The 9,940-nt window shown below is 39.9% G+C and overlaps 1 long non-coding RNA gene across 1 annotated transcript; it reads left to right on the top strand.

Annotated features, from left to right (window-relative positions):
- The first annotated feature begins 1,053 nt into the window (after positions 1-1,053).
- LOC116216295 lies at positions 1,054-9,356 on the top strand. The gene is made up of 3 exons (XR_004158793.1): positions 1,054-1,127; positions 5,316-5,465; positions 7,676-9,356. It is a non-coding gene; the product is annotated as an uncharacterized LOC116216295 (long non-coding RNA).
- The last annotated feature ends 584 nt before the right edge of the window (positions 9,357-9,940 follow it).

The following is a 9,940-nucleotide window of genomic DNA, read 5'->3' as shown; positions in this document are numbered from 1 at the left end:
GCAGAGATTGCAGCGCAGGTGCAGTGACTTCCCTTGGGGCTGTGGTTCAGGGCTCACTGCTGGCACGTGTGCAGCCACTCGTCCTCAGCAGAAAGCCAGTGGGTACAGAAAGCAAAAAAGTTGAGGTGCTGATGACCCCACTTCCTCAAAGGATGCATCACCTTTGGTCAAAGTTAACACTGCTGTTTGCACTGTTGCCTCATGTTCAGCCCTGTTTGCCATCCCAGCTGGCAGTATGTTAAAGGAGGGCTGTTCTGTCACCAAAAGGAATGGCAGTGTGCTGGACTGTAGTCCCAAAGTCAAGGCAGGCTGGCCTGCAGGTCCTGAATCAGCATCCCCTTCTCTAGGTTTTGCCACCAAAATTCTGAGGGCTGGTAGACATAAAAGGATCAGCACAGAGGTTAGAAATGAGGAGCATTTGCATTCATTTTGCAGAGTTATGAATGAATACTTGGATGCAGATATTCCAAAGGAAAATCTACAGGAAACTTTTTTCCTTTATTCTTTTTCAACTACAGCTATAAACACACAAAAGAAAGCAAATAACCTAAAAACAAACAGGTTGGAGAGGAAAGCTTGAAGCATGTATAAGTGTATTCAGACAGTTGTTAAGAAAGGAAGGACAAGGACTGTGAAATGAACAAGGTCATTCTTAAACTTGAAATTCCTGAAATTGTTGTCGAAATACAATAAAATGCATTTGTATAAATCATATGCAATTGAAATTAAGAACCTTCCTTTCTCTTGCTACATAAAATACAGTGTGTTTTTATTTCACTGTTAATCCAGATGTGGAGAGAGCTGATTTGAAGGGACTTCCTTTGATGCAATTGCTTATGAAAACAAACGTATTCAAACATTACTGAGCACTTTATTATAGTTGAACACTTGGAATTCAAATGTGTATGGGAACTGCTGAATCACAGCCTGAACCTCTCATTGACCACCTGAGGCGAGCAATGAGTCAGCCACTGGAGCACAGGTGAAGGCAATTCACCTGTGCTGCCGGAACAGGTGGAGCCTGGCTGCACCTCTCCTAAACCCATTTAAGAGCTGACTGCCAGTGGGGATGGGTCTTTTCTGGAGATTCACTCTGCTGGAGTTTCCTAAGTGAGCCCAGGATATGGGTAAGCGTCCCTGTCTTTTCCGTTTTCTGCTTTGGTGTAACAACTACATAGCTAAGCTCTCTGCTATACTATAACATCTGTATATTCATTGATTGTACACAATGTAAATATAATTCTTGCCTCTTGCATTTGTGTCATTTACCTCTGTTTCAAGCTTTGTGCCCATTGCTCCCCTTTCCTATCTGCAGCAGAGCACTAAGTGTATTGGTGGATACCATTGCAGTATTGCTAGTACATCAGATCAGAAAGTGCAGATTTCCGTATTCTCTGACTCCCTTCAGCAAGTCATTTTTTTTTTCTAATACTTCATTGTCTGTATGCAAATCTGAAATGTTTTCAGTGCTAGGAAGTCTACACGTTCTTTTGTTTCTCGCTGAATTTTCATCAGAAGAAAACTTGCATCAGCCAACTATGCTTATTTGAACTCTACTGTAATAATTGTGCCCATATTGTGCACCCAACCCCATGCTTCACTTACCTTGTGGTCCTCAATGTCTCCCTGTGTACAGCTTTCCACTATCCAATAGCATATTGCTTGTTACTGCTATTATGGGGCAATACAAAACCTGCAATGTCAAAATTATGGGGCAATACAAAACCTGCAATGTCAAAATATAATTTACATGAAAGGTTCATATCCTTACTTTCTAATGTACGTTAGGTATCAAAGACTGCTACAAATGACCCTCTACAGATGTTGTCTTTACCTTTATTCTAGTCAAAGAACAGCACAGCAGGAAGCAACTTTTGGGAGTCTCTAGTCTAATATAGAGATCTGAGTCCAGCTAGATCTGGTTTCTCAGATCATGTCCAGCAGTCCTTCAAGGATGGAAATCACACAGCTTTTCTAGGCAACACATACCAGTTTTTTTACCAACTTTATTTTAAGATCTCTTTGCTGGCTCGCATTCATCTTCTTATCCACCAGGGCACCCAGAGCCTCTCCTGCAGAGCAGCTTTCCCATAGAAATTCCCCTACAGACAATCTGCTCTATTGCAGTGAAGTAGTTAAATTACTATTTCACATTTATTTCTGTTTACTGTTATGAAGCTCTCATCAGCCTATTTCTTCAGCCATCCAGGTATCTCTGAAAAGCAGCCCTGCCCTCCAGGATATTAAATAATCTCCTCCAATTTGGTGGTGTCTGCTAACCTGCTAAGAGCACACTCTACCCCATTATCCAGATCATCAATGAAGACATTAAACTGCATTAGTACCAGTTGGTCTCTGAGGGATTCAAGTGGCCACCAACTGGAACACTTACACAACACTTTGAGCTCAGAAGTCCAGTCAGTTTTGCATTTCCATTATCTCCCAGTTATATATAATTCACCAGTCTGATGAGGGAGCCATAGGAAACTATGTCAAAAGTCTTGCTAGTCAAAATACCCTGCTCTAGACCGTAATGGCAGAAACACAAGTGGATTCACTGTCTCCCATTCAGCGATGAAACTGGGAGAAGATAATTTGTACCCTTTCTGGATTAACACATTTGCATCCAATGGTTGCTTAACATTAGGATGAGATAATTGGTGCTAGAAGACAAGACTTGCTTTGCTGCAAAAGAATATTTTTGAGAAACCCTTACTTTCTGGGTTCCCTGACACCTCTCACTGAGTGATCAATTTCTCCTGTGATGTGGGGAAGTCCATGGCTTACCGTCTATAAAATAAAAAAGACCTTCATAACAAAGTCACAGTGGCAATCAAAATAATTTCTGGTATCAGGGTACCTGCATGATTGGTGATGATGCAAAAGGTGGTGGTGAGAGCCCAAGACAATGCTGAAAAAAGAAATACCTCAGGTGCTTTTGACCAGGTAGCCTTGTTTCTCGGAAAACTAGGTTCTGAGCATGAGAACAACCTGCCCCTTTCCCTTGGAGTTAGCTGTTCCAGCAGGTCAGGGTCAGTCTAGCTCTTTGTCCACAGGTACACACACGCAAAACTCTGTGATGCAAATATAATGGAAGAAAGAAGCCTTTTCAAAGCCTTGTTAGCAGCTTTGAGTCTATCCTAACAGTCTTAATGCCAGTTTCCCAAATGATTCATATATCATCATGAATGGTTTCACCTTCTTTAATATCAGAGGGAGGTGGATCTTTCATATCTAGTAACAGAATGGCAATGCCTCTGCCTCCTATTCACAGCTCAAAACTGAGGTTATGGGTTACATTACACACCGAAGAGGTTATTTGCATCAAACTGTTATGCCTGTTGGCTGTGTATGCTTTACAATTGCTTTATGCAATGACGGTCTTTGATCAATTCCAGAAATAAGTTACTTAAGATGAGTATAAGCATATTTTGTCCAATATTTCCCTCTGCATGGAGTTTCCATCCCTGATCTTTTGTGTCTGGTAGGTAATGAGCAGATCATCCCCTACAACTCCTGTGAATGTGGAAGAGTGTGCTGTAAAGTGAGTGTGCATGGCATTCAGCTTGTATTCCTCTAGTATTTGTTCCATATGATGAACCTATCAGTCTGTAGCTGCTTGTTTGACCATGATGTCCTGAGGGCTGGCCTAAGGGCTGGCACTAGCATACTTGCTGCAGGTTGACAACGAACCACTGATTCTGTCGAGCTCCTTCTTTTACCCAGTCCTAGAACTACTCACTGGAACACAAACTGAAGTGGTGCAACAGTTACTTCTCTTTAAATACTTCTGTGGGGAAAATGTACAGAAAATACTTCTTTTACTTTCTTGACAATGTCTAGCTATGCGGCTATTTAAAGACAGTCAAGTAGAATCGGAAGGATCTAGATTATTAGCGTAACTGATAGCTCTGTGCCACTGAATTAATGCCATGAACATGCCTACAGGACATCTACCTTTCTTCTTAGTTCAGCTTTATTTTTAGAAAAAATGTATTAGCTGTATTAGCAATCTTTTCTCACTTTAACTTTTTTAAGCAAAATGTGCTTTGTAACCTAGAAAAGGCTTCTATCTGGTGCTTTGAAGGGGTACTTATTTTTTCTCTCAAAGTGAAGAGAAAGCTATCACTAATGGAAGTGGCCATATGAACAGCAACTTTGTAATCACTGTTTCCCTTCATTAGAAAAAAAAAAATTAGGTATCATAAAAATATTGTATGCTAAGAAAAACATCAATGCTATGGCTATATTTGTGAGGCTGTGCAGATGGTTAGTGAGGTCTATGAAAGGAAAGACAACAGCTAGGTGTCCAACAGAACAGTATATGAGAGCAGCTGCATATACTCTTAACTTATGCTTTTAAATAGTGGTGAATGCACATTTACTATAACACTGATTTGTCCTGTGAGATGGACAAGCCACCTATAATTCTGGCATTAACTGTCCCTACAGCACCATAATCTCATGTTTAACTCTGGGAAAAGACCTGAATCTTGTGCAACTGCCAGAAATGTTAGATATTATTTGCCAAAAATTAACAAATTTGTGTGAGATGTGAGTCAACAATTTAAGATCCTAGACAACAGGATTAGCTACATACTGTACAGTACTTCACAATTTCAAAATTGAGTACAGGAGATCATTTAATTAAAACCTATTCAACTGAAAATCCTATTTGTCTGAAACAAATGTTTGCCCTATCTGTAATATCAACAAACTATTCACATGAGCAACTAGCAATAAACAACAGAAAGATGCACAATGAATGTCAATTAACACAATTTGCTTTCAAATAAACTTGTGGTTTATGTATATAGCTTTAGTACTGTCCTGTGTATCCATTATAAAGGTCAATTAACCTCAATTGCAGCTAGTCAGCTTGTTCTAAAACAAATTCAGCATACCGTATTTTTATTTTTTTTTTAATCACCATCTTAGCACTTCATTGGCCTGGGACTGAAGAATTTCTAAATAGCTAGAAGTCTTTGCTAAAAGTCTTATGTTGGGAAATGTCAAAAAACAACTAAAGCAAGGGTTTCAGATTAGCTGAAATTGGTAAAGTGTCACAGTGTGGCTGGATAAAGCTTTTAAAAATATTCATTATTCAGCATATAGTCATATGGATTCTGAACAACAAGGTGCTGTGATGTGTGTGCCTCAGAGGATGAAAATCTTCCTAAGTAAAGATTTCAATGCATACACTAATCCAAGACTATACTAACAAATCTCTTGAAATGGAAATCTTTGTTGAAAATGGTCTGTATGCATTAAAGACTATCAAAGTGTTTTTTCCCGGTGTCTCCCTTTGGCTGCAGAATGTCAGCATTTATGGTAAAAGTCAATCAAGTGCTCAGTTGTTCTGCTTAATCAGGAAGAAATGGTATCACGTGGCTATGAGAAGCTATCATCTGGAATTATACAAGCGTCACTAACTCAAAGGACCATCAATGTTGTAGAAAGCAAAGGTGAGTGGTGAGAAGCTCAACATATCGGTCTCTGAAAGAGGTAGATGGTGGCACTTCAAGTGAGAATATTTGCACTTGCATTCACGAAAATACAGGAGACTCACTAGCCAAAGAGGAAAGCTTGCTTTATCAGATGTTAATAAAACTACATTGCTCAGTAAAAAATAATAATATTACAAAAACAAACCCCAGTATTGATTATTGATTGCGCTACATGACCCAAACAATTGGCCATGCCAGCCACAGCTATTGAGTCACACCACTCAGGCTGACCACACCAACCACCAAGTCAGGCTGATTTCCAATTGGTCTGTGTTAAAGTGAAAGGAAGTGGCTGACATAATAAATAACAATTCTGACCTTTTCAGATGCTTTTAGAGTCTTTTTGATGCTGATAGTTCTTATAAAATTACAGCGGTGTCCTCTCTCTTTAGAGGAAAAAAAGGCGATGCAGACAAGATACTACAAAGATCCATGGGGAGAAAGATTGCTTTCTTGGAGTGTACTTAAAACTTCATTCACAGAAGGTCAGCAGGGGCTCTGTGCCTTCTGTGTCCTATACGAACTTTGTCTTTGCTGGAGGCAGACAGCAGTCTGTGCTACAGTGCAATTTTCCTGATGCTACTGCGTCTCATGTAATATCAAAAAAGTATGCTAAAACACGAGAGCATATCATTATGTTCAGACATAAAACTGTAGGAAAATTGTTTCCTAGGTAAAATTCACTTGTCCCTAACCTAAGTCTATGAAATACCTGCTTACTATAGCAACCTGAGAACTACAAGGTCTCTTAACTACATTAAAGCATCCAGATTCATTGGTCCTTCCTGCTTCCAAGCTCAAGTCCTCCTAAAAGTGATCTTTGCATATCATTTTATTACTATGCAAGCTTCAAACTCCATTGCTATTTAAGTTAATTATTTAATTGGGATTAAACAATAGTAATAACAAAAGCACATACCCTGGCAGATGGATATGTGCTTTCAAAATTCAGCTACAAACAGGAAAGCTATTGTTCATAACTGCTAGAGGAGAGAGAAACTTAATTTTAGTTTGTTGGCAGTGCTGAAAGATGCCCTCCTGAAAAAAAGTCAATGTTTGAGTCTTAGCATTATGGTTTTAATGTGATAGAGAGAAAACAGATGCTTGGATGAATGATTGATCCACATGGAACAGGATGCATACCCTTAAATTTATTGAAAAAAGTTCCAACATATAGATATTGGTATAGGATATGCTGAGATCCTTCAAGCGGAGAAAAAAGCAAAATTACTCTGATTCCTCAGTATCAGGTTGAAATACTTTGCAATGAAACAGTTTTGCACCCATCAGAACTTTTTGCAAGAGAAAAGAATGCCTCATAAACCATAGGATTAGTCTGATAGAGTTATAAGAAACAGACTATCTAAGTCAGCTTGGAGTAAGGTAATACCTCCTAAAAGGCATCCTGAACATCATCAGGGTCTTGTGAAACAACATTTTGATTATCTAAGTGAAAATGAATCACAGCTGTTGGCATACAGCTATGCTACCATTTTATTCAAAGAATGATCAGTTGGTAGCAGAGCGGTGAAACATTAAACAAAGATCAATTCAAGACATTATATTCTTACAAGACTCCTAGATCCTCTACTCAAGACCTGATAGTTTCCACAAGGCATGGACGATAATTACAAAGATATGGTAATTGAGGGCATTAAATCAAGCATGCACGCTAGATCTGCTGTCACAGCATGAATTTCCTCATTGAGAACTGGCAGAGAAGGGTTTTCTTCTCCCTCGACTGGTACAGCAGGATTGTCATCCAGCCACTGGCACAGTAACAGGCTCCACTTTAAATCTGTCCTATCTGCGCCCTGTTGAAGTAATTCAGTTAATTGCATGCATCAGTCTTTGGAGAAATCTTTCGTACTGCTAGTTACGTTCTTGGAGTATGGGAGCCATCAAGCAGTGTAATGGCAAGTGGCTGCCTGTTAGATTTGGAATCACTGTTACAGAGCCAAGAGTCCACTTAAGCACTGAGGAACTAAGAAGCCACAGGATCATCTGAGCTTTTAAATACTATAAATTACACAAGAAGAGATGTACTGTAAGCATAAATGCTCAATGTGGCACATAGCGCTGTAGAGGAGAAAAACTAGCCAGAGCATGACTTGACAATTTAGAGAATTTGATACTAATATTAGTTTGTGAAACTTCTTTTTTTCCAGCCTTAAAAGAAGAAGGAGTAGAAAGAACATCGAATACAACCCAAAGAATTGCAAGGAAGACCAGACAAAGCATTCACCCAGACAGCTGAGACAGTTTTTTTGTAGACTGTGCCAATATTGACTTCCACTTAAAGCGCTAATTTTTTTTTACAGAAAAGCTTAACATTCCACAGTTTACTTGCTCATGAAATATAAGGTGAACAGAGACACTGAAGCAAATGATATTAAAAAATGCATTGAGCCAGGAAATATTCAAGGCTCCAATATATTATCTTTTAAGGTCTGAGAGAGTGAACAGTGTTGTGCCATCATGCTAACTGGAATAGCTGGATTTAGAAGGAATTTGCTTTTGAAGCTGGTCTCTAAAAGATTGAGGGGCTTCTTGTCACACTCACACTTTAAAGATTTTTTTTAAAGTTATGGATTGCCTATCAAGTTGTTAAGAACTGAGTATCAAAGTAGACGTGACCAACTGAACATATTTCAAAGGAGTGTGGTATGATAACAACTGTTTGATCCCTCCCCATTCCACAAAGGTTATCTCCGTCACTTTCAAGTGTGGGGAGAAAGGCCAAGTTGGCTTGGTTAGCTGTTGATGTGAACTCAGAAGACTAGGCTGTGGTCTTTCTGCTTCCTCTATTGCACTAACAGCAGTCAGAGAACTAAAAACAAACAGGGAAGAATGGTGTTTGCACGTTACTCATTTGAACAACAAAGCTTTTCCACTTCTCTTCCCATCCCAGAACACGAGGCAGACACGTTCAGAGCCCCTTCTTTTATTTTTAACTTCTATTCCACTGAGTCAGAGAATTTGAACTCTGAACACTGAAAGTCTGAAAGAGCAGGATCCCGTAAAGAAATTCCACCAAACTTCCCACTGAATGGGAAGTCCATATGTAGGTATCAGATCCTAACATAATGTGTGTCTGCATGAAGCAGACCCATATGGGACAGCAATACTGCACCAGGTCTCTGTGCAGACAACAATACTCTGCTGTGACACACTTATTCTTTCCTATTTTTCAAGAAACTAGTGTTGTGGTGATTAATTCCAGTTAAGCCCCAGACTATTACAATATTCAGGTATGTATTTTGAGTGGGAGGCAAATCTTTGCAAAGAGGAAATTGCTAAACTCCACAATCAGAGAGTTTAGAGACGGCATGAGTACGCACGACACAAGAAGTTCTTTCTATAGAGTTGCCAATAGTCAGGATTACAAATTGCCAACATTTGCTGAGATGAATGAAAAGGTTTTGATACAGTGTGGGATGGTCTTTAAAATGAATTGTACTTGTCCTCTGAGTAACGTGCTACTTCCTATCTGGAGACAAATGAAAGAGACAAAATCAGAGAGGTGAAAAAAAATCTCACTGTCTACAAGATCTGATTTAAATATATTTGTTATGTAGACCAAGGGACCATTCTGGTCTACTTATATGATGATTCATACAGAAAAAGTTCATAGAGTCATAGAATCATTAAGGTTGGAAAAAACCTGTAAGATCACCTAGTCCAACCATCCACCTGCCAACCAATACTGCCCACCAATCCATGTCCTTTAGTGCCACATCCAAATGTTTTTTGAGCACCTCCAGGGACTGTGGTTCCACTACCTCCCTAGGCAGCCCATTCCAGTGCCTGACAACTCCTTCTGATAGTAATTTTTCTCTAATACTCAAACTGAACTTTTCCTTGGGCAACTTGAGGCCATTATCTCTCATCCTACCACTGTTACCTGGGAGGCCAGCTCCCACCTCACCACAGCCTCCTTTCTGCCTTTATTCAGGCTGCTGTAGAGGGCAATAAGGTCTACCCCAAGCCTCCTCCAGACTGAACAATTCCAGTTCCCTAAGCTGCTCCTCATAAGGTTTGTGCTCCAGACCCCTCACCAGCTTTGCTGCAGGGCCTCAATGTCTGTGTGACTGGCCCAAAACAGGATCAGAGTTTTGATGGCAGGAGAAATTCCCCAGGAGTTGTATTGACCTTGGCCAACAAGAGATGCCAAAAAGATGCTGGATTTGAAAAGTTTGGGGACACCTTTCCTGCTTTCAGTCAGGTTTATTTGCATTCAACATCCCATACATACAAGGCACTGCACTGCAAAGCCAAAAAAGACTGCAGACTGCAGACAGATGGGTCTGTGTTTCATGGTTCCTTGCTCAATGCATGAGGTTTTTGCTAGGCCATGCAAGCTCATCAGTCAAGCGCAGAGCAACCCAGTCATCGTGTCCTCACATATTCAGGCGGTCTTTACAAGCCACAGT

Source organism: Meleagris gallopavo, chromosome 1 (genome assembly GCF_000146605.3).
Source record: "Meleagris gallopavo isolate NT-WF06-2002-E0010 breed Aviagen turkey brand Nicholas breeding stock chromosome 1, Turkey_5.1, whole genome shotgun sequence".
NCBI classification, from domain to species: Eukaryota; Metazoa; Chordata; class Aves; order Galliformes; family Phasianidae; genus Meleagris; species Meleagris gallopavo.
The sequence above is the reverse complement of the archived record's forward strand: the minus strand, read 5'-3'. Positions and strand labels throughout refer to the sequence as shown.